The 24,739-nt window shown below is 44.0% G+C and overlaps 1 gene segment (V, D, J or C); it reads left to right on the top strand.

Moving 5' to 3' along the window:
* LOC139571060 (immunoglobulin lambda-1 light chain-like) overlaps positions 1–24,739 on the top strand; it is a 58,138-nt gene that overhangs the window by 31,822 nt on the left and 1,577 nt on the right.

Here is a 24,739-nt window from a genome sequence, read left to right on the forward strand (position 1 = left end):
TAATGAAGTTATTTTTAGAATTCTAACACTGCGATTGCATTAAGAACTAGTGTATCTATCACAACATGTATTTTCTAGTAACGTTTATGAAGAGTTATTTGGTCAGAATAGTTGGAGTGTCATAAAAATATCCGCACATTCTGGGAAAAAGATGCTACGTTAGCACAATGTATAACCACTGATTTCAGCTCTAAATATGCACATTTTCGAACAAAACATAAGTGTATGTATAACCTGATGTTATAGGACTGTCATCTGATGAAGGTTTATGAAGGTTAGTGAAAATTAATATCTTTTGCTGGTTTATTCCCTATCGCTAACGTGCCTATTGCTATCGCTAACTAACGTGCCTTGATGAATGAATGCGGTAGTGTGGTAGGCTATTGTAGTAAGCTAATATAATGCTATATTGTGTTTTCGCTGTAAAACACTTAAAAAATCGGAAATATTGGCTGGATTCACAAGATGTTTGTCTTTAATTTGCTGTACACCATCGATTTTTCAGAAATGTTTTATGATGAGTATTTAGGTATTTGACGTTGGTGTCTGTAATTACTCTGGCTGCTTCGGTTCTATTTCTGACGGTAGCTGTGATGGTAGCTGCAATGTAAAACTGATTTATACCTCAAATATGCACATTTTTCGAACAAAACATAGATTTATTGTATAACATGTTATAAGACTGTCATCTGATGAAGTTGTTTCTTGGTTAGTTTGGTTGGTTCTTGGTTAGTTAGGTTGGCTTTGTGCATGCTACCTGTGCTGTGAAAAATGTCTGTCCTTTTTTGTATTTGGTGGTGAGCTAACATAAATATATGTGGTGTTTTCGCTGTAAAACATTTAAAAAATCGGACATGTTGACTGGATTCACAAGATGTGTATCTTTCATTTGCTGTATTGGACTTGTTAATGTGTGAAAGTTAAATATTTCTAAAAAATATCTTTTGAATTTCGCGCTCTGCCTTTTCAGTGGAATGTGGGAGGAGTTCCGCTAGCGGAACGCCGGAGCCAGACAGGTTAAAAACCTCTGACTGCAACACTTCTGCTTCTTGACTGAAAGAGGGACAAGCCATTAATCAGATGTGTCAGTTCAAGTGAGTCAGTGATTATTGATTACAATGAGATAAAGGATCATTCAAAGACATTGTCTGAACATCATCATCATCACCAAGTCAACACTGCATCACATGGATATTGCTCAAATGGACCAGACACCAACAGCAGAATATGATGCTATACTATATACTGTTACTTCATAGAGAGGAACTCTAGAAAAACCTGAGATGTTTGAAGAGAGAGTGAAGCTCTGTCTGAATGGATGTTTCAGTTCCTGTCCTCTCAGTAGAGAGAGTGAAGCTCTGTCTGAATGGATGTTTCAGTTCCTGTCCTCTCAGTAGAGAGAGTGAAGCTCTGTCTGAATGGAATGGTTCAGTTACTGTCCTCTCAGTAGAGAGAGTGAGGTTCTTGTACGGCCGTGTAAACAAATGTAATCACTGTGGTATTCGGACGAGGAACCAAGCTCATAGCTACTGGTGAGTTCCCTTCTAATGTTTTAATCTACAGAATATGTTTTGTTTCTAATGTACTGTTGGTCAGATATATATATTTTTAAATGTTTATTTAATAAAATGTCATTTATATTCACTGATTTAATATTTTGCACCTGCTTTAATCCTGTCTCGTATGTTGTTTGTAAATTACTTATGAAACAGTTTGATGACAGTGTTAATGTCTCTGGTTGGTCTGCTCTGTTCATGTTTTATCATTCATATCTTGTGTTTCTGTTGTCTATATAACTCAATGTAAAGAGATCTTTCATCTCCAGAAATTTTATCCAGCTCAATTCTTAGACAAATATATTTTTTAATCCCATTTCCTTGTGAATTATTTGTATTTTACAGTTAAAATGTCCACATTTCGTTCAGCTTTTAGCATTTTAGTCTTCCAGAGCTGTGATGTAATATTATAAATAATGTATTAATAAATTGCTCTGTCTCTCATTTTAAAACCTTAACACCGTATGATTCCTTCTATCAATGTCATTGTGAACATAATGAAGAGCAGTTCTCTATTTAATTGCTCTTAATGCAGGGTGTATTGGTAATGATACCCACATGTACTGAAATATAAACTGTTATCCATTGTGTTTTCTTCTCATCCCATCCGTTGACTACTTTCTACAGATGGAGATCTTGCTACACCTGCTGTGACTCTGTTCCCTCCATCCACTGAAGACCTCAAGTCCAGCAGAGCAACACTGGTGTGTCTGACTAGTAACCTGTCTCAGAAGTCCAAGGGGTTGGCAGATGTCAGATGGATGTCTAACAGTGAATCAGTGACAGAAGATGTTTCTACCAGCCCTGCTGAGCAGCAACCAGACAAAACCTTCAAGATCAGCAGCTATCTGACCATTCAGACTGCAGAGTGGGATAAGGGCGTGGTTGTCGTGTCTTTACTATCATTAAATTGAAGACTTATAGTATTTATCAAAAATTCTCTGTAATTAGTTATTACGCGTTCAACTGATTAATAACGTAACTAATTAACTAGGAAGTTGGGGCACCAAGGAAAAATATTCAGATTACAAAGTTATCATTACCTAAAATAACTTTTCAGATATTTTATCTGATCAATTAGTCTTCGAATTAATTAATTATTTACTTTACCTCACGTTAGTCTCATTCCAAACGTCGTAAATTGTTGGTTATCTGCACGAACCCAGTCTTCACTATGAGTCATCCATACATCAATTGTCTTAAATCATTTATTTATTACTAACTAAGTAATTCACAGAAATGCATAAACAAACAAACAAACAAATTAAATGTGGTTACAACAAATGATAGGAGAATCGGCCCTAGTGGGCTAAACCGGCATGGCGGCTTGTTAGACAAGAGGGGGAGTGGGGGTCGACTAAGAAGTCACTACAAAGTGATAACTATAACAATTGAGATGCTAATCCTTTGCACATGAACGCTCACTCATTCGGGAACAATTGCAATCAATATATATATATTTACGCTTAGTGTGTCGTCTTGATCGCTGGTGAAAAGTTTGTTTCTGTTGGAGAGTTTCGTCCTCTCTCTCCCTCTCTCTGTCGTGGTTATTGTGGATAGTTCAGAGTGACATTCGTTATAGAATGGATGTTTCGGCGGTTGTCGTTCTTCGCGTTCAATGATACCGAATTCCTAGATGTAGACTAGTAATCAATATCAAAGACTTGTTCTTATTCTGTCGGTATCGATAGTCTAAGAGTTTAACCACGTGGTATGGTTAAAAGATTCAGCAATGGTCTGCAACCTTCTTCCACTCCTAATGGAGAAAAACATGGTCTAGTGATAATTTCTCAAAGTTGGGTTTTTATTCAGAATTGCAGAAAGGGGCTGTCCCAGGATGTCTGACCCTAACTGGGCTCAGGGGCGGTCCTCTGATTTAGTTCAAATCAAAAGTGATTAAATTTTTCTTCATTAAACAGTCCAAAATCATATTGCACAATTATACAAACAGTATCATACTCACTCATTCATCTTATACAACAATTAGATGTAAACCTCATATCTGAGGCTATTATATAAACAGCGGTATGGTAATGTAGCCACACAGTCTCCCGTGAGTTTCCCAAGTTGTGACAAACGGACCAGTTCATTGCTGGAATCTTCACCGATCTTTTATACTTTTCCCGGAACATGAAATTTGTTCGTACCTCAAGTTCTGTGAGGTGGAAGAAATCCCTTTGTTCTCTATGAAAGTGTACCCTCTGCTATACTGTGTGTCCATGAGGAGATTCTCAGGAATTTACGACGTCTCTCTGACCACAGCAACCTAGTTGAAGGAGGAAAGGGGAAGGCAGGGAGTGGCAGGGAGAGGGGGATGGGGCTTGCTGTACCCAAACAGGCAACGTCATGACATGGTGTTCACATGTAAAGTGTCGTTGGGGTCAACATTCTCTGAGAAAGAGATCAGAAAGACTAGTTGTAGTCTGTAAATCAATAGTTTCAGACAATCAATACAACTGGTAGTTCGTTATAGCTTCACAGCGAGTGAAGCTGTTATTTTGTTAGAACGTTTTAGTGATGTTTTGATCCTTGCTTTGCTGTTAAATATAGAAGTTAAAATCTTAACATGGATGATATTGGGCTGAAGTCTGAATGCAGCAGTGAATAGTATGACAATAACCAATGTAATGTCAAATAGTTGTTGAGGGTTGTTTCTCATGACAAGTTACTATTGATGCATTCACTGTACCAGCATCATGTTCTCTAAAACATAACATCTGAAACACTGTCATGATGACTAGGTCTCTCTACTGTTGTGAAATGAGTTGAATTACTAATGATTAATAGAGGAATAGTTAGAGCTTTGTTGTATTGTAGATATTAAATAAAGAACATTCTAAAGAACAAGTGTTTGTATTTGAGCATGTTGATGAGCATCAGTGTTAGCAGCACTAAATGAGGGTGAATCTGGATAATGACTGTTTAAATTGAACCAAGACAGAGGAGCCCAGAATCCTTACCTGGTTTATTATCATAAGAAGGATTCTGACCAACCAGTGATGACCTAACAGTTGACTGTAGCCTTACATTGAAGAGCCTGTGGTTAATATGATGGAAATGTAGGCAGAATTTTTCACAGCACTGAATGAGGTGGAATCTGGAAACTATTGAACCAAGATAGAGGGTGGAGGGATGTGGAGTGGAACTATGGACACTTAGAGACACAGAGGAGGGAGAGAAAGTTACAGAAGTTAGGCGGAGAGAAAGAGAAGCATCCAGGTATTTCAGACTAAAACACCGGCCTCCATTTTAACTGAGGATGCAGGAATGACAGGTCAATGTTTAGAGAGTTTGAAGCTGTCATTATTACATGGTTTAAACTGTTCTCTAGTATTAATATTAGATGTTGGACTCAGTATCATTTCAGCATGAATTACAACTGTATAAGTCTGGTCTTCACTTAGTCTCCAATTGGCATCAATCCATGACTAAGTAAACACTCAATGAGGTCCTTTATCTACTTCCCCAGAGTCAGATGAAGATCGCACAATGACTGGAAGTCTATGGGAAACGCTAGTTAACATTGACTGACTAAACTAACTAACTTCCTTCAAACTGGACACAGAGAAATACAAATGGTATGAACAAGTCCATCTGACTCTGGGGAAGTATATAAAGGGCCTCATTGCCAAAATTAGAAGGGATGGTAAAGTATCCCCTTAAGTGGAAGTTAGAATTGGTCCAACATATAGAGGGTCATGTCATGCTGTGTTTCATATTCTGCATCAGTGATCAGAACAGAGGCTGCAGTTCTATCAACGTACAGCAGAGGAGGACATACAACCACCAATAATGACTGAGGAAAGATCTACATGTACTTTACAACAGGAACAGCTGTCTGTAGACCACTGGTTTCAGTCCCACCCAAAGACCAGCTGATAGTTTCATGTCTACTATCTCTAGTTATCAGAGTCATTCACCAGGGACGTGTTCTCGCTCTGACACTGAGTTACAGGCAGTGATGTGTTGCTCCCTTTCTCCCCCTTTCTCCCCCAGGACACCTGCTTCCCCTCCTCCCCTTATTTATAGCTTCATGTAAATTAAGAGGTTGTTTTATCTCCTCTCAGAACTGTGTGTGTGGGGGGAGAGGACAAAAACTGAGACTATGTCCCTAATTGCACTCTATTCCCTTTACAGTGCACTACTTATGACAAAGTCTCATTGGGTTCTGGTCAACAGTAGTCCACTATAAAAGGATTAGGGAGACATTTGGGACTAAAATTGAGTACCTCATCATTATGTTGGTCCTGTGTAGAACTAGTATAGGATATTAAACTACAGTTATGGTTTGATGGAGGTAGAATATGAGTCAGTGATGAAGACAGGTCCTCATGTAGAGCAATGAGAGTAGCTGGTGATTGGTTAACTGTAGAGGTCCCTCCCTCTAGTCCTCCCTGTCTGTCTCCTTATAGTTGGGTCCTGCAGCCTCTCCTCTCCTCACACTCCAACCCTGCTCATCTCTCAGCTGGACAGTAAGGGCCGTTCACACCACACACTGACAACATGCTGGGGACACTCTGCACTCTCATCACTGCTCTAACATGTAAGGAATTTACTGTTTGTTCATTCTGAATCTAAAAACAATGCCAATGAAGTTTTACATTCATGTATGATTAATTGTCTTAATAAATGGTGTGTTTAATTCCCACAGATGTCAGTTGCCAGAAAGCAGTGACACAGACACCTTCAGTACTGACTGTCAGTACAAAGGGGACTGCTACTTTTTACTGTGACATTACCAAACATGAAGGCAATTATGTAAGCTGGTATAAACAGGTTCCAGGAGGAGCTCCTCAGTATGTATTAAGGTTTTACCGTACTCATGCCTCTCCTGATGAATATGGATCTGGTTTCTCCTCTGATCGTTTCACATCTAAAGCCACGTCTGATAAGGATTATCAGTTTATAATCAGTAATGTGGAGGAGACAGACTCAGCAGTGTATTACTGTCAGACTCGGAATGACTCTCCTTATGCGCAAGTATCACAGTGATATACACCATGACAAAAACCTCCTCACCAAACACACTCACTTCTGCTTTCAGATGTTCTGAATATAGATACTAACTGAATGTCAAGTCATCCTGAACCAGTGTGTCTGCAGTAGGAGAACATTCCATGCTTGTGTTTTACACAAAACCCTTCACACATTTACTAGAATGTTGTCATTAACAATTACACCTAGTTGTCACAAAGCATGAATGATAAAGTGATATTCCAGAAGGTTCAGTCCTAACAGAAGACTCCATGTATCAGACAACCTCCATGATAGTCAGTCCCCTGGTTTACAGTAGAGACATATTACATCAACAGTCATTTAATGATGTACTGTTAGTTCAGAACCCCACTATCAGGTCCAGATAATATTATTATAATGTTATTATCTATATTATGACATGCTGATTTTAAGGAAACTTACCAACATAACTCAAATGAAACCAAATACTGCTCTTTTCAGTGTAACCAAAATGATCCCATATGGTTGTTGTTAGTCCAATATAAAATATTGATATTTTTGATTGTTGAAAAGTTACAGTAATTTAAATTTATTAAATGTCCATCATACAGAAGTTGATAGGGTGAGATATAGAGGCCCCTCCCTCTGGTCCTCCCTGGTTTGGTGATAGGTTAACTACAGAGGCCCCTCCCAGTGGTCCTCCCTGTCTGTCTCCTTATAGGTGGGTCCTGCAGCCTCTCCTCTCCTCACACTCCAACCCTGCTCATCTCTCAGCTGGACAGGTCGTTCACACCACACACTGACAACATGCTGGGTACACTCTGCACTCTCATCACTGCTCTAACATGTAAGAAGTCTGACTTCCCGGAGGTTTTACTTCCTGGTTTATTGATAATGAGTCTGTATGTTTCTCTTCACTACATGTCATCTTATTATTTCCCAGGTGTCAGTGGTGTGACTGTGGTGACACAGAAGCCAATTGTTGTAACGGTGAGGAAAGGAGAGACGGCCACTCTGGACTGTAACCTGGGGACTGTTGATAATAGAGACGGGCACTCTGGACTGTAACCTGGGGTCTGTTGATATTAGAGACGGCCACTCTGGACTTTAACCTGGGGACTGTTGATAATAGAGACGGGCACTCTGGACTGTAACCTGGGGACTGTTGATAGTAGAGACGGCCACTCTGGACTGTAACCTGGGGACTATTGATAATAGAGACGGGCACTCTGGACTGTAACCTGGGGACTGTTGATATTAGACACGGCCACTCTGGACTGTAACCTGGGGACTGTTGATGATAGAGACGGCCACTCTGGACTGTAACCTGGGGACTGTTGATAATAGAGACGGGCACTCTGGACTGTAACCTGGGGACTGTTGATAATAGAGACGGCCACTCTGGACTGTAACCTGGGGACTATTGATAATAGAGACGGGCACTCTGGACTGTAACCTGGGGACTGTTGATATTAGACACGGCCACTCTGGACTGTAACCTGGGGACTGTTGATAATAGAGACGGCCACTCTGGACTGTAACCTGGGGACTGTTGATAGTAGAGACGGCCACTCTGGACTGTAACCTGGGGACTGTTGATAATAGAGACGGCCACTCTGGACTGTAACCTGGGGACTGTTGATAATAGAGAAGGTCACTCTGGACTATAACCTGGGGACTGTTGATAATAGAGACGGCCACTCTGGACTGTAACCTGGTGACTGTTGATAATAGAGACGGCCACTCTGGACTGTAACCTGGGGACTGTTGATAATAGAGATGGCCACTATGGACTGTAACCTGGGGACTGTTGATAGTAGAGACGGCCACTATGGACTGTAACCTGGGGACTGTTGATAATAGAGACGGCCACTCTGGACTGTAACCTGGGGACTGTTGATAATAGAGACGGCCACTATGGACTGTAACCTGGGGACTGTTGATGATAGAGACGGCCACTATGGACTGTAACCTGGGGACTGTTGATGATAGAGACGGCCACTCTGGACTGTAACCTGGGGACTGTTGATAATAGAGACGGCCTCTCTGGACTGTAACCTGGGGACTGTTGATAATAGAGACGGCCACTCTGGACTATAACCTGGGGACTGTTGATAATAGAGACGGCCACTCTGGACTGTAACCTGGTGACTGTTGATAATAGAGACGGCCACTCTGGACTGTAACCTGGGGACTGTTGATAATAGAGACGGCCACTCTGGACTGTAACCTGGGGACTGTTGATAATAGAGAAGGTCACTCTGGACTATAACCTGGGGACTGTTGATAATAGAGACGGCCACTCTGGACTGTAACCTGGTGACTGTTGATAATAGAGACGGCCACTCTGGACTGTAACCTGGGGACTGTTGATAATAGAGATGGCCACTATGGACTGTAACCTGGGGACTGTTGATAGTAGAGACGGCCACTATGGACTGTAACCTGGGGACTGTTGATAATAGAGACGGCCACTCTGGACTGTAACCTGGGGACTGTTGATAATAGAGACGGCCACTATGGACTGTAACCTGGGGACTGTTGATGATAGAGACGGCCACTATGGACTGTAACCTGGGGACTGTTGATGATAGAGACGGCCACTCTGGACTGTAACCTGGGGACTGTTGATAATAGAGACGGCCACTCTGGACTGTAACCTGGGGACTGTTGATAATAGAGACGGCCACTCTGGACTGTAACCTGGGGACTGTTGATGATAGAGATGGCCACTCTGGACTGTAACCTGGGAACTGTTGATAATAGAGACGGCCACTATGGACTGTAACCTGGGGACTGTTGATGATAGAGATGGCCACTCTGGACTGTAACCTGGTGACTGTTGATGATAGAGATGGCCACTCTGGACTGTAACCTGGGTACTGTTGATAATAGAGACGGCCACTCTGGACTGTAACCTGGGAACTGTTGATAATAGAGTTGGCCACTATGGATGGTAACCTGGGGTCTGTTGATAATAGAGACGGCCACTCTGGACTGTAACCTGGGGACTGTTGATGATAGAGATGGCCACTCTGGACTGTAACCTGGGGACTGTTGATGATAGAGATGGCCACTCTGGACTGTAACCTGGGGACTGTTGATGATAGAGACGGCCACTCTGGACTGTAACCTGGGGACTGTTGATGATAGAGATGGCCACTCTGGACTGTAACCTGGTGACTGTTGATGATAGAGATGGCCACTCTGGACTGTAACCTGGGGACTGTTGATGATAGAGATGGCCACTCTGGACTGTAACCTGGGAACTGTTGATAATAGAGACGGCCACTATGGACTGTAACCTGGGGACTGTTGATAATAGAGACGGCCACTCTGGACTGTAACCTGGGGACTGTTGATAATAGAAACGGCCTCTCTGGACTGTAACCTGGGGACTGTTGATAGTAGAGACGGCCACTCTGGACTGTAACCTGGGGACTGTTGATAATAGAGACGGCCACTCTGGACTGTAACCTGGGGACTGTTGATAATATTGCTGGTTGGTATAAGCAGGTTCCAGGAGGAGTCCCTCAGTACGTGTTAAGGTGGTACCACACTGGTTGGAGCTCTGTAGAATATGGTTCTGGTTTCTCCTCTCCTAAATTCACATTTAATCATCAGTCTAAATCGGATTATTGTTTGATTATTAACAATGTGGAGGAGACAGACTCAGCAGTGTATTACTGTCAGACTCAAAATGACTTTCCTATCACTGTGATAAACACCATGACAAAAACCTCCTCACCAAATACACTCACTTCTGCTTCATGCGTGGCAGTGGGGTGAACTCTAAGAAACAGCAGTTGGTCAGTGATTATTATAACAATATATACATGTCACAATGGGAGATCTGGAAATGGAAGAACCATTCATTCCTACATGTCAAAAAGATTATAAGAAGACATTGTCTGAAAGGAAACTGATGTTGTTTCTCTTGTTGTGATCATCATCAGCATCAGCATCACCATCATCATCACCACCACCATCATCATCATCATCATCATCACCATCACCACCACCATCATCATCACCACCACCACCATCATCATCATCATCATCATCATCATCACCATCATCATCACCATCATCATCACCACCACCACCACCATCATCATCATCATCATCATCATCATCATCCTCAGGTCAATACTGCATCATATGGATAGTGCTTTAACTGATGGATTCAAAAGGACCAGACACCAACAGCAGAATATGATGCTATACTATATACTGTTACTTCATATAGAGGAACTCTAGAAAAACAAGAGATGTTTGTAGTGAGAGTGAAGCTCTGTCTGAATGGGATGTTTCAGTTCCTGTCCTCTCAGTAGAGAGAGTGAAGCTCTGTCTGAATGGGATGTTTCAGTTCCTGTCCTCTCAGTAGAGAGAGTGAAGCTCTGTCTGAATGGGATGTTTCAGTTCCTGTCCTCTCAGTAGAGAGAGTGAAGCTCTGTCTGAATGGGATGTTTCAGTTCCTGTCCTCTCAGTAGAGAGAGTGAAGCTCTGTCTGAATGGGATGTTTCAGTTCCTGTCCTCTCAGTAGAGAGAGTGAAGCTCTGTCTGAATGGGATGTTTCAGTTCCTGTCCTCTCAGTAGAGAGAGTGAAGCTCTGTCTGAATGGGATGTTTCAGTTCCTGTCCTCTCAGTAGAGGGAGTGAAGCTCTGTCTGAATGGGATGTTTCAGTTCCTGTCCTCTCAGTAGAGAGAGTGAAGCTCTGTCTGAATGGGATGTTTCAGTTCCTGTCCTCTCAGTAGAGCGAGTGAAGCTCTGTCTGAATGGGATGTTTCAGTTCCTGTCCTCTCAGTAGAGAGAGTGAAGCTCTGTCTGAATGGGATGTTTCAGTTCCTGTCCTCTCAGTAGAGAGAGTGAAGCTCTGTCTGAATGGGATGTTTCAGTTCCTGTCCTCTCAGTAGAGAGAGTGAAGCTCTGTCTGAATGGGATGTTTCAGTTCCTGTCCTCTCAGTAGAGAGAGTGAAGCTCTGTCTGAATGGGATGTTTCAGTTCCTGTCCTCTCAGTAGAGAGAGTGAAGCTCTGTCTGAATGGGATGTTTCAGTTCCTGTCCTCTCAGTAGAGAGAGTGAAGCTCTGTCTGAATGGGATGTTTCAGTTCCTGTCCTCTCAGTAGAGAGAGTGAAGCTCTGTCTGAATGGGATGTTTCAGTTCCTGTCCTCTCAGTAGAGGGAGTGAAGCTCTGTCTGAATGGGATGTTTCAGTTCCTGTCCTCTCAGTAGAGGGAGTGAAGCTCTGTCTGAATTGGATGTTTCAGTTCCTGTCCTCTCAGTAGAGAGAGTGAAGCTCTGTCTGAATGGGATGTTTCAGTTCCTGTCCTCTCAGTAGAGCGAGTGAAGCTCTGTCTGAATGGGATGTTTCAGTTCCTGTCCTCTCAGTAGAGCGAGTGAAGCTCTGTCTGAATGGGATGTTTCAGTTCCTGTCCTCTCAGTAGAGAGAGTGAAGCTCTGTCTGAATGGGATGTTTCAGTTCCTGTCCTCTCAGTAGAGAGAGTGAAGCTCTGTCTGAATGGGATGTTTCAGTTCCTGTCCTCTCAGTAGAGAGAGTGAAGCTCTGTCTGAATGGGATGTTTCAGTTCCTGTCCTCTCAGTAGAGAGAGTGAAGCTCTGTCTGAATGGGATGTTTCAGTTCCTGTCCTCTCAGTAGAGAGAGTGAAGCTCTGTCTGAATGGGATGTTTCAGTTCCTGTCCTCTCAGTAGAGAGAGTGAAGCTCTGTCTGAATGGGATGTTTCAGTTCCTGTCCTCTCAGTAGAGAGAGTGAAGCTCTGTCTGAATGGGATGTTTCAGTTCCTGTCCTCTCAGTAGAGGGAGTGAAGCTCTGTCTGAATGGGATGTTTCAGTTCCTGTCCTCTCAGTAGAGGGAGTGAAGCTCTGTCTGAATTGGATGTTTCAGTTCCTGTCCTCTCAGTAGAGAGAGTGAAGCTCTGTCTGAATGGGATGTTTCAGTTCCTGTCCTCTCAGTAGAGCGAGTGAAGCTCTGTCTGAATGGGATGTTTCAGTTCCTGTCCTCTCAGTAGAGAGAGTGAAGCTCTGTCTGAATGGGATGTTTCAGTTCCTGTCCTCTCAGTAGAGAGAGTGAAGCTCTGTCTGAATGGGATGTTTCAGTTCCTGTCCTCTCAGTAGAGAGAGTGAAGCTCTGTCTGAATGGGATGTTTCAGTTCCTGTCCTCTCAGTAGAGTGAGTGAAGCTCTGTCTGAATGGGATGTTTCAGTTCCTGTCCTCTCAGTAGAGAGAGTGAAGCTCTGTCTGAATGGGATGTTTCAGTTCCTGTCCTCTCAGTAGAGAGAGTGAGGAGGTTTTTGTACGGCTGTGTATACAAACTGAATCACTGTGGTATTCGGACAAGGAACCAAGCTCTTTGTTTGTAACGGCTTTCTTCCATAGGTGAAGGAGAGGACCAAAGTGCAGCGCGGCTAGTGTTCAACATGTTTAATAAAAGAACAAGTGAAACACTACAAACAACATACAAAATAACAAATGTGCAAAACCGATACAGACCTATCTGGTGCAGAACACAAACACAGAGACAGGTAACAAACACCCACCAAATCCCAACACAAAACAAGCCTCCTATATATGATTCTCAATCAGGGACAACGATTACCATCTGCCTCTGATTGAGAACCATATTAGGCTGGACATAGAAACAGACAAACTAGACACACAACATAGAATTCCCACCCAGCTCACGTCCTGACCAACTAAACACATACAAAACAACAGAAAACAGGTCAGGAACGTGACAGAACCCCCCCCTCAAGGTGCGAACTCCGGGCGCACCCCTAAAACTCAAGGGGAGGGTCTGGGTGGGCATCTGTCCGCGGTGGCGGCTCCGGCGCAGGACGAGGACACCACTCCACCACTGTCTTTGTCCCCCTCCTTAGCGTCCTTTGAGTGGCGACCCTCGCCCACGACCTTGGCCTAAGAATCCTCCCCAAGGCCCCCACATGATTTAGGAGGTAGCTCAGGACAGAGAGGTAGCTCAGGACAGAGAGGTAGCTCAGGACAGAGAGGTAGCTCAGGACAGAGAGGTAGCTCAGGACAGAGGGGCAACTCCGGACTAATGGCAGCTCCGGACTGAGTGGCAGCTCCGGACTGAGTGGCAGCTCCGGACTGAGTGGCAGCTCCGGACTGAGTGGCAGCTCCGGACTGAATGGCAGCTCCGGACTGAGTGGCAGCTCCGGACTGAATGGCAGCTCCGGACTGAATGGCAGCTCCGGACTGAGTGGCAGCTCCGGACTGGGTGACCGCTCATGACTGTAGGGCAGCTCATGACTGTAGGGCAGCTCATGACTGTAGGGCAGCTCATGACTGTAGGGCAGCTCATGACTGTAGGGCAGCTCATGACTGTAGGGCAGCTCATGACTGGAGGGCAGCTCATGACTGTAGGGCAGCTCATGACTGTAGGGCAGCTCATGACTGTAGGGCAGCTCATGACTGTAGGGCAGCTCTGGCAGCTCCTGACTGGCTGGCGTCTCTGGCAGCTCCTGACTGGCTGGCGTCTCTGGCAGCTCCTGACTGGCTGGCGTCTCTGGCAGCTCCTGACTGGCTGGCGTCTCTGGCAGCTCCTGACTGACGGACGGCTCTAGCGGCTCCTGACTGACGGACGGCTCTAATGGCTCGGGACAGACGGGCGGCTATAATGGCTCGTGGCAGACGGATGACTCAGATGGCGCTGGGCAGACAGATGGCTCAGATGGCGCTGGGCAGACGGATGGCTCAGATGGCGCTGGGCAGACGGATGGCTCAGACGGCGCTGGGCAGACGGATGGCTCAGACGGCGCTGGGCAGACGGATGGCTCAGACGGCGCTGGGCAGACGGATGGCTCAGACGGCGCTGGGCAGACGGATGGCTCAGACGGCGCTGGGCAGACGGATGGCTCAGACGGCGCTGGGCAGACGGATGGCTCAGACGGCGCTGGGCAGACGGATGACTCTGGCCGGCTGAGACGCACAATAGGCCTGATGCGTGGTGCCGGAACTGGAGGTACCGGGCTGAGGGCACGCACCTCAGGGCGAGTGCGGGGAGGAGGAACAGGGCTCTGGAGATGCACTGGAAGCCTGGTGCGTGGTGTAGGCACTGGTGGTACTGGTCTGGGGCGGGAAGGTGGCGCCGGATATACCGGACCGTGAAGGAGGACACGCGCTCTTGAGCACCGAGCCTCTCCAACCTTACCAGGTTGAATGGTCCCCGTAGCCCTGCCAGTGCGGCGAGGTGGAATAACCCGCACTGGGCTATGCAGGCGAACCGGGGACACCACCTGTAAGGCTGGTGCCATGTACGCCGGCCCGAGGAGACGTACTGGAGGCCAGATACGTTGGGCCGGCTTCATGACATCCGGCTCGATGCCCAACCTAGCCCTCCCAGTGCGGCAAGGTGGAATAGCCCGCACTGGGCTAAGCACGCGTACTGGGGACACCGTGCGCTTTACCGCATAACACGGTGTCTGACCAGTACGACGCCCTCTCACTCCACGGTAAGCCCGGGGAGTTGGCTCAGGTATCCAACCCGGCTTCGCCACACTCCCATTTAGCCTCCCCCCCAAGAAATTTTTGGGTGAGCCTCTCGGGTTTCCAGCCACTCTGCCTTGCAAGCGCCTCATAATGCCGCCTCTCCGCTTTTGATGCCTCCAGCTCCGCTTTGGGACGGCGACACTCCTCTGGCTCTGCCCAGGGTCCTTCTCCGTCCAGAATCTCCTCCCATGTCCATTCCTCCTTGTACTGCTGCTGCTGTTGCTGCTGCCCGTTGCCACGCTGCTTGGTCCGGGTTTGGTGGGTGTTTCTGTAACGGCTTTCTTCCATAGGTGAAGGAGAGGACCAAAGTGCAGCGCGGCTAGTGTTCAACATGTTTAATAAAAGAACAAGTGAAACACTACAAACAACATACAAAATAACAAATGTGCAAAACCGATACAGACCTATCTGGTGCAGAACACAAACACAGAGACAGGTAACAAACACCCACCAAATCCCAACACAAAACAAGCCTCCTATATATGATTCTCAATCAGGGACAACGATTACCATCTGCCTCTGATTGAGAACCATATTAGGCTGGACATAGAAACAGACAAACTAGACACACAACATAGAATTCCCACCCAGCTCACGTCCTGACCAACTAAACACATACAAAACAACAGAAAACAGGTCAGGAACGTGACATTGTTACTGGTGAGTACGCTTTCTTTTAACCTTATATGGTTTTTTAAAATGGGTTTTTGTAATACATAATAGTTAATAAAGTTAAAGTACTTAACATTATATTATTTTTTCATATTTATTTAGTGTAAATAACCTACTTTGTAGACTGATTATCAAGAGTCATGGACACCATGTGACAGCTTCATAGCCTACAGTATATCTGTAGTTGTTGATTTCACATTTAAACTTAAAAAACGTGATGGACTATTTGACCATGTAGGTTACTGCTGTCACTTGACAACACTACTCATTTATAATGTCTCATACAATTACAATATATTTACTCAGAAGTAGATTTGAATGTGAATGCTACATAAAGTTGTATGAACCTTTAAAATGTTGGTCCCATGTTATATTAAATAATGATAAAACCATGTATATGGTAGTTACACACAATGTTGCTACATGATTCATTACATTGCAGTTGGTAACTCTGTTTGCTGGTTGACTAGTAGTAGGATATATGTTTGATTGTATCCCTCATTCAGCACATCTGACTTCTTGATTATGTTTAAACGTAGAGATCTGAACTCATTATCCACTTGCACAGAAATCTGCTTTACCTCTGAAAAGTCACACATGGAGAGTTACTTAGAAAGTTTCTAAATAAGTCCAGCTACAAACAGAGATATGAGTAATATGTAACAATGGAATTACATGGTTTTAGTGCCTTTTCATTTTATGAGCCCAACATGTTAATTGTTTGTAGCCTTTGAGAAAATGTAATATTTTTTATTCTACAGTATAATCACACAACCCTGTTTCATTCTACTAATTTATCAAATGATTTTGTGTAATATTTATTCTGCTCATTCCATTGGTCCAGACTCTACCCTCCCTCCACCTGTCTTGACCATCTTCCCTCCGTCCAGCGATGAGTTGAAGTCCAGCAAAGTCACCCTGGTGTGTCTGGCCAGTCAGATGGCCATGGGCTACGCTGATGTCAGCTGGACCGCGGGAGGGAATCGGGTCACCGGCGGCATCGCTACGAGTGGCCCGGTGCCGCAAGCCGACAAGACGTTCCAACTCAGCAGCTGTCTGACCGTTGACACGTCAGAATGGAACCAGGACAAAGTGTTCTCATGTAAAGTCACCGCGGGCTCCAAGTTCGCTGAGAAAGACATCAAGAAGTCTGTATGCAGCACTGAATAGCCTGAGAACCATTGTAATGTCCAGTTGATTTTCTACATCACTTTTCAACATATTGTTAATGCATTAGAAGTTTAACCTGCATATATACATTATGTTCCATAAAAGATAAATAGCTAATCACACTGATATCATAGGCTACATGATAAGTAGACTCTGTATATTTGAAATGGGTTGCTTTGCAGATGTATAATAGAGGAATAGTTAGAGCTTTGCTGTATTGTGGATATTAAATAAAGAACATTCTAAAGAACAAGTGTTTGTATTAGAGCATGTTGATGAACATCAGTGTTAGCAGCACTAAATGAGGGGGAGTTTAACTGAACTCAAATAGAGCAGCCTGCTCTCTGACTTTAGTCCAGATCCAGAAATAGTTGATCTAGATATCCAGGATGTAGAGCAGGTTTACTGTAATGTTAATGAATAACCAGAGATGGACCAGAGGTTTAAATTACAACTTCACATTATTGAGAACCTTCATTACTGTGATATGATTGTATTATAAGAACATTCTGAAAGTATATATTTAATAATCTATTTAAAATAGTTAATTTGAAAAGGCAACTTGATTATTTCCTAGGCAATATTTGCTTGTACTTTTCACTGTATGAAGAATTAAAACAGTACAGTAACATGATAAATTCAATATATTCATAGTTTATATTCAATAGTGTTATAAACGTACGTCTTACTATAATGTACAAAAACATTTTACTCATGAATATTTTCTCTCCGTACATCTTTGCCAGCAGGGGGAAAAACAAGAGATATAATATTATAATATGCTTCCACCTTGTGGCTCAAACAGTTGTATTTCATTATAGTTGTATTTCATTATAGTTGTAGTTCATTGTAATAATTTCCAGACTAAATCCATCACGCTGTTTCAAATCATTCAGAAATGATAACGTTATGGAAAGTTAGTGTACAATATCTCTGTTGTCAGTACAAAGCTCTGCTCAGTTCTGTGTTGGTCTGGTTCAGAGAGGAGTGTAGTGATGTAGTTGAGACTATATCAGTCTAACTAAGGTTTAGGGACCCTCCTTCCTCTAGTACTAGTGGATGGGTGTAGTAGTAGAGAGACTATATCTGTCTAACTAAGGTTTAGGGACCCTCCTTCCTCTAGTACTAGTGGATGGGTGTAGTAGTAGAGAGACTATATCTGTCTAACTAAGGTTTAGGGACCCTCCTTCCTCTAGTACTAGTGGATGGGTGTAGTAGTAGAGAGACTATATCTGTCTAACTAAGGTTTAGGGACCCTTCTTCCTCTAGTACTAGTGGATGGGTGTAGTAGAGAGAGACTATATCTGTCTAACCAAGGTTTAGGGACCCTCCTTCCTCTAGTACTAGTGGATGGATGTAGTAGAGAGAGACTATATCTGTCTAACTAAGGTTTAGGGACCCTCCTTCCTCTAGTACTAGTGGATGGGTGTAGTAGTAGAGAGACTATATCTGTCTAACTAAGGTTTAGGGACCCTTCTTCCTCTAGTACTAGTGGATGGGTGTAGTAGTAGAGAGACTATATCTGTCTAACCAAGGTTTAGGGACCCTCCTTCCTCTAGTACTAGTGGATGGGTGTAGTAGAGAGAGACTATATCTGTCTAACTAAGGTTTAGGGACCCTCCTTCCTCTAGTACTAGTGGATGGGTGTAGTAGTAGAGAGACTATATCTGTCTAACTAAGGTTTAGGGACCCTCCTTCCTCTAGTACTAGTGGATGGGTGTAGTAGAGAGAGACTATATCTGTCTAACCAAGGTTTAGGGACCCTCCTTCCTCTAGTACTAGTGGATGGGTGTAGTAGAGAGAGACTATATCTGTCTAACTAAGGTTTAGGGACCCTCCTTCCTCTAGTACTAGTGGATGGGTGTAGTAGTAGAGAGACTATATCTGTCTAACTAAGGTTTAGGGACCCTCCTTCCTCTAGTACTAGTGGATGGGTGTAGTAGAGAGAGACTATATCTGTCTAACTAAGGTTTAGGGACCCTTCTTCCTCTGGTCCTCATGAACCCTTGTCCTGTTCCATTTTCTCTCTCTGTGTCCTCATCTGGTTCCTCACATCTGTCCTCGGTGGTGCCCTCACTCAGTCTGGTCTTGTTCACATTGGGGAGAATCCTAACTTGCAGTTCAGTCACATTTTCACTTAGTCTCCCATTGGCATCAATGCATGACTAAGTAAAGATTCACCTTAATTAGAAGTTAGGATTCACCCCATCGTGCATCAGTGATCAGAATAGAGTCTGCAGTTCTATCAACGTACAGCAGAGGAGGACATAGGACCACCAAATAATGACTGAGGAAAGATCTACATGTACTTTACAACAGGAACATCTGTCTGTAGCCCACTGGTTTCAGTCCCACCCAAAGACCAGCTGATGGTTTCATGTCTACTATCTCTAGTTATCAGAGTCATTCACCAGGGACGTGTCCTAGATCTGACACTGAGTTACAGGCAGTGATGTGTTGTTCCCCTTCTCCCCCAGAACACACCTGCTTCCCCTCCCCTCCTCCTCTCCTTATTTATAGCTTCATGCAAATGAAGAGGTTATTTTATCTCCTCTCAGAACTGTGTGGGGGGAGGGGGTGGTGGGGGGGTCTGCAGGTGACCAGAGGAGTAGACTGAAACTGAAAATGTGTCCCAAATGGCACTATGTTCCCTTTATAGTGCACTACTTTTGACAAAGGCCCATTGGGTTCTGGTCAACAGTAGTGCACTATAAAGGGAATAGGGAGACATCCTGAGTACCTCATAATTATGTTAGTCTTGTGTAGAACTAGTATAGGATAATAAACTCCATTCATGGTTTGATGGAGGTAGGAGATTAGATACCTCATCATTATGTTAGTCTTGTGTAGAACTAGTATAGGATATTAAACTCCAGTTATGGTTTGATGGAGGTAGAATATGAGTCAGTGAAGAAGACAGGGCCTCATGTAGAGCAATGAGAATAGCTGGTGATTGGTTAACTTCAGAGGCCCCTCCCTCTGGTCCTCCCTGTCTGTCTCCTTATAGGTGGGTTCTGCAGCCTCTCCTCTCCTCAAACTCCAACCCTGCTCATCTCTCAGCTGGACAGTAAGGGCCTTTCACACCACACACTGACAACATGCTGGGGACACTCTGCACTCTCATCACTGCTCTAACATGTAAGGAATTTACTATATGTTCAACATGAATCAAAACAAGACATTAGAAGTTGTTAATTCATGTATGATTACATGTCTTAAATTGTATTTCATTCCCACAGATGTCAGTTGCCAGAAAGCAGTGACACAGACACCTTCAGTACTGACTGTCAGTACAAAGGGGACTGCCACTTTTTACTGTGACATTACCAAAGATGAAGGCAATGTTGTAAGCTGGTATAAACAGGTTCCAGGAGGAGCTCCTCAGTATGTGTTAAGGTTTTACTACACAAATGACTCTCCTGATGAATATGGATCTGGTTTCTCCTCTGATCGTTTCACATCTAAAGCCACGTCTGGTAAGGATTATCAGTTTATAATCAGTAATGTGGAGGAGACAGACTCAGCAGTGTATTACTGTCAGACTCGGAATGACTCTCCTTTTGCCCTCGTATCACAGTGATATACACCATGACAAAAACCTCCCCACCAAACACACTCACTTCTGCTTTCAGATGTTCTGAATATAGACACTAACTGAATGTCAAGTCATCCTGAACCAGTGTGTCTGCAGTAGGAGAACATTCCATGCTTGTGTTTTACACAAAACCCTTCACACATTTACTAGAATGTTGTCATTAACAATTACACCTAGTTGTCACAAAGCATGAATGATAAAGTGATATTCCAGAAGGTTCAGTCCTAACAGAAGACTCCATGTATCAGACAACCTCCATGATAGTCAGTCCCCTGGTTTACAGTAGAGACATATTACATCATCAGTCATTTAGTGATGTACTGTTAGTTCAGAACCCCACTATCAGGTCCAGATAATATTATTATAATGTTATTATTATACATATTATGAACTGCTGATTTAAACTAACTAACATAACTGAGAAGAAACATAATACTGATCTTTACAATGCAACAAAACAAATCCAATATGTTTATGAAATAGTCTTATCTCAAATATTTGCATTTTTTATAGTTTAATATTGACTCTAATTGAAATGTATGTCACAGTTATGAAGATATAGGATACGTCCAGATATTATTTAGAAATCTGTCTGTTGGTCTTGTGAAGACCCAGATACAGTATGTTTGAGAGTAGAGAGTGATTGGTTAACTGTAGAGGCCCCTCCCTCTGGTCCTCCCTGGCTTGGTGATAGGTTACCTGCAGAGGCCCCTCCCTCTGGTCCTCCCTGTCTGTCTCCTTATAGGTGGGTTCTGCAGCCTCTCCTCTCCTCACACTCCAACCCTGCTCATCTCTCAGCTGGACAGTAAGGGCCGTTCACACCACACACTGACAACATGCTGGGGACACTCTGCACTCTCATCACTGCTCTAACATGTAAGGAGTCTGACTTCCTGGAGGTTTTATTTCCTAGTTTATTAATAATGAGTCTGTATGTTTCTCTTTACTACATGTCATCTTCTTATTTCCCAGGTGTCAGTGGTGTGACTGTGGTGACACAGAAGCCTCCTGTTGTGACAGTGAGCAAAGGAGACACGGCCACTATGGACTGTAACCTGGGGACTGTTGATAATAGAGACGGCCACTCTGGACTGTAACCTGGGGACTGTTGATAATAGAGACGGCCACTATGGACTGTAACCTGGGGACTGTTGATAATAGAGAAGTCCACTCTGGACTGTAACCTGGGGACTGTTGATAATAGAGACGGCCACTCTGGACTGTAACCTGGGGACTGTTGATAATAGAGACGACCACTCTGGACTGTAACCTGGGGACTGTTGATGATAGAGACGGACACTCTGGACTGTAACCTGGGGACTGTTGATAATAGAGACAGCCACTATGGACTGTAACCTGGGGACTGTTGATAATAGAGACGACCACTCTGGACTGTAACCTGGGGACTGTTAATAATAGAGACGACCACTCTGGACTGTAACCTGGGGACTGTTGATAATAGAGACGACCACTCTGGACTGTAACCTGGGGACTGTTGATAGTAGAGAAGGCCACTATGGACTGTAACCTGGGGACTGTTGATAATATTGCTGGTTGGTATAAACAGGTTCCAGGAGGAGTCCCTCAGGACGTGTTAAGGTGGTACCACACTGGTTGGAGCTCTGTAGAATATGGTTCTGGTTTCTCCTCTCATAAATTCACATCTAATCATCAGTCTAAATCAGATTATTGTTTGATTATTAACAATGTGGAGGAGACAGACTCAGTAGTGTATTACTGTCAGACTCAAAATGACTCTCCTATCACAGTGATATACACCATGACAAAAACCTCCTCCCCAAATACACTCACTTCTGCTTCATGCGTGGCAGTGGGGTGAACTCTAAGAAACATCAGTTGGTCAGTGATTATTATAACAATATATACATGTCACAATGGGAGATCTGGAAATGGAAGAACCATTCATTCCTACATGTCAACAAGATTATAAGAAGACATTGTCTGAAAGGAGACTGATTTTGTCTCTCTTGTTATGATCATCATCATCATCATCATCATCATCAATCAATCAATCAATTTTATTTTATATAGCCCTTCGTACATCAGCTAATATCTCGAAGTGCTGTACAGACACCCAGCCTAAAACCCCAAACAGCTAGTAATGCAGGTGTAGAAGCACGGTGGCTAGGAAAAACTCCCTAGAAAGGCCAAAACCTAGGAAGAAACCTAGAGAGGAACCAGGCTATGAGGGGTGGCCAGTCCTCTTCTGGCTGTGCCGGGTGGAGATTATAACAGAACTATGCCAAGATGTTCAAAAATGTTCATAAGTGACAAGCATGGTCAAATAATAATCATGAATAATTTTCAGTTGGCTTTTCATAGCCGATCATCAAGAGTTGAAAAACAACAGGTCTGGGACAGGTGGCGGTTCCATAACCGCAGGCAGAACAGCTGAAACTGGAATAGCAGCAAGGCCAGGCGGACTGGGGACAGCAAGGAGTCACCACGGGCGGCAGTCCCGACGCATGGTCCTAGGGCCCAGGTCCTCCGAGAGAAAGAAAGAGAGAAGGAGAAAATTAGAGAGAGCCAAGATTTTCAAAATTTCCATAAATGACAAGCATGGTCAAATAATAATCAGGAATAAATCTCAGTTGGCTTTTCATAGCCGATCATTAAGAGTTGAAAACAGCAGGTCTGGGACAGGTAGGGGTTCCATAACCGCAGGCAGAACAGTTGAAACTGGAATAGCAGCAAGGCCAGGCGGACTGGGGACAGCAAGGAGTCACCACGGCCGGTAGTCCCGACGTATGGTCCTAGGGCTCAGGTCCTCCGAGAGAAAGAAAGAGAGAAGGAGAAAATTAGAGAGAGCCAAGATTTTCAAAATGTTCATAAATGACAAGCATGGTCAAATAATAATCAGGAATAAATCTCAGTTGGCTTTTCATAGCCGATCATTAAGAGTTGAAAACAGCAGGTCTGGGACAGGTAGGGGTTCCGTAACCGCAGGCAGAACAGTTGAAACTGGAATAGCAGCAAGGCCAGGCGGACTGGGGACAGCAAGGTGTCATCATGCCCGGTAGTCCTGACGTATGGTCCTAGGGCTCAGGTTCTCATCATCATCATCATCATCATCAGGTCAAAACTGCATCATATGGATAGTGCTTTAACTGATGGATTCAAAAGGACCAGACACCAACAGCAGAATATGATGCTATACTATATACTGTTACTTCATAGAGAGGAACTCTAGAAAAGCCTGAGATGTTTGTAGAGAGAGTGAAGCTGTCTGAATGGGATGTTTCAGTTCCTGTCCTCTCAGTAGAGAGAGTGAAGCTCTGTCTGAATGGGATGTTTCAGTTCCTGTCCTCTCAGTAGAGAGAGTGAAGCTCTGTCTGAATGGGATGTTTCAGTTCCTGTCCTCTCAGTAGAGAGAGTGAAGCTCTGTCTGAATGGGATGTTTCAGTTCCTGTCCTCTCAGTAGAGAGAGTGAAGCTCTGTCTGAATGGGATGTTTCAGTTCCTGTCCTCTCAGTAGAGAGAGTGAAGCTCTGTCTGAATGGGATGTTTCAGTTCCTGTCCTCTCAGTAGAGAGAGTGAAGCTCTGTCTGAATGGGATGTTTCAGTTCCTGTCCTCTCAGTAGAGAGAGTGAAGCTCTGTCTGAATGGGATGTTTCAGTTACTGTCCTCTCAGTAGAGAGAGTGAAGCTCTGTCTGAATGGATGTTTCAGTTCCTGTCCTCTCAGTAGAGAGAGTGAAGCTCTGTCTGAATGGGATGTTTCAGTTCCTGTCCTCTCAGTAGAGAGAGTGAAGCTCTGTCTGAATGGGATGTTTAAGTTCCTGTCCTCTCAGTAGAGAGAGAGAAGCTCTGTCTGAATGGGATGTTTCAGTTCCTGTCCTCTCAGTAGAGAGAGTGAAGCTCTGTCTGAATGGGATGTTTCAGTTCCTGTCCTCTCAGTAGAAAGAGTGAAGCTCTGTCTGAATGGGATGTTTCAGTTCCTGTCCTCTCAGTAGAGAGAGTGAAGCTCTGTCTGAATGGGATGTTTCAGTTCCTGTCCTCTCAGTAGAAAGAGTGAAGCTCTGTCTGAATGGGATGTTTCAGTTGCTGTCCTCTCAGTAGTGACAGTGAAGCTCTGTCTGAATGGGATGTTTCAGTTCCTGTCCTCTCAGTAGAGAGAGTGAAGCTCTGTCTGAATGGGATGTTTCAGTTCCTGTCCTCTCAGTAGAGAGAGTGAAGCTCTGTCTGAATGGGATGTTTCAGTTCCTGTCTTCTTAGTAGTGACAGTGAAGCTCTGTCTGAATGGGA

This window comes from Salvelinus alpinus, chromosome 1 (assembly GCF_045679555.1).
Source record: "Salvelinus alpinus chromosome 1, SLU_Salpinus.1, whole genome shotgun sequence".
Classification (NCBI taxonomy): domain Eukaryota; kingdom Metazoa; phylum Chordata; class Actinopteri; order Salmoniformes; family Salmonidae; genus Salvelinus; species Salvelinus alpinus.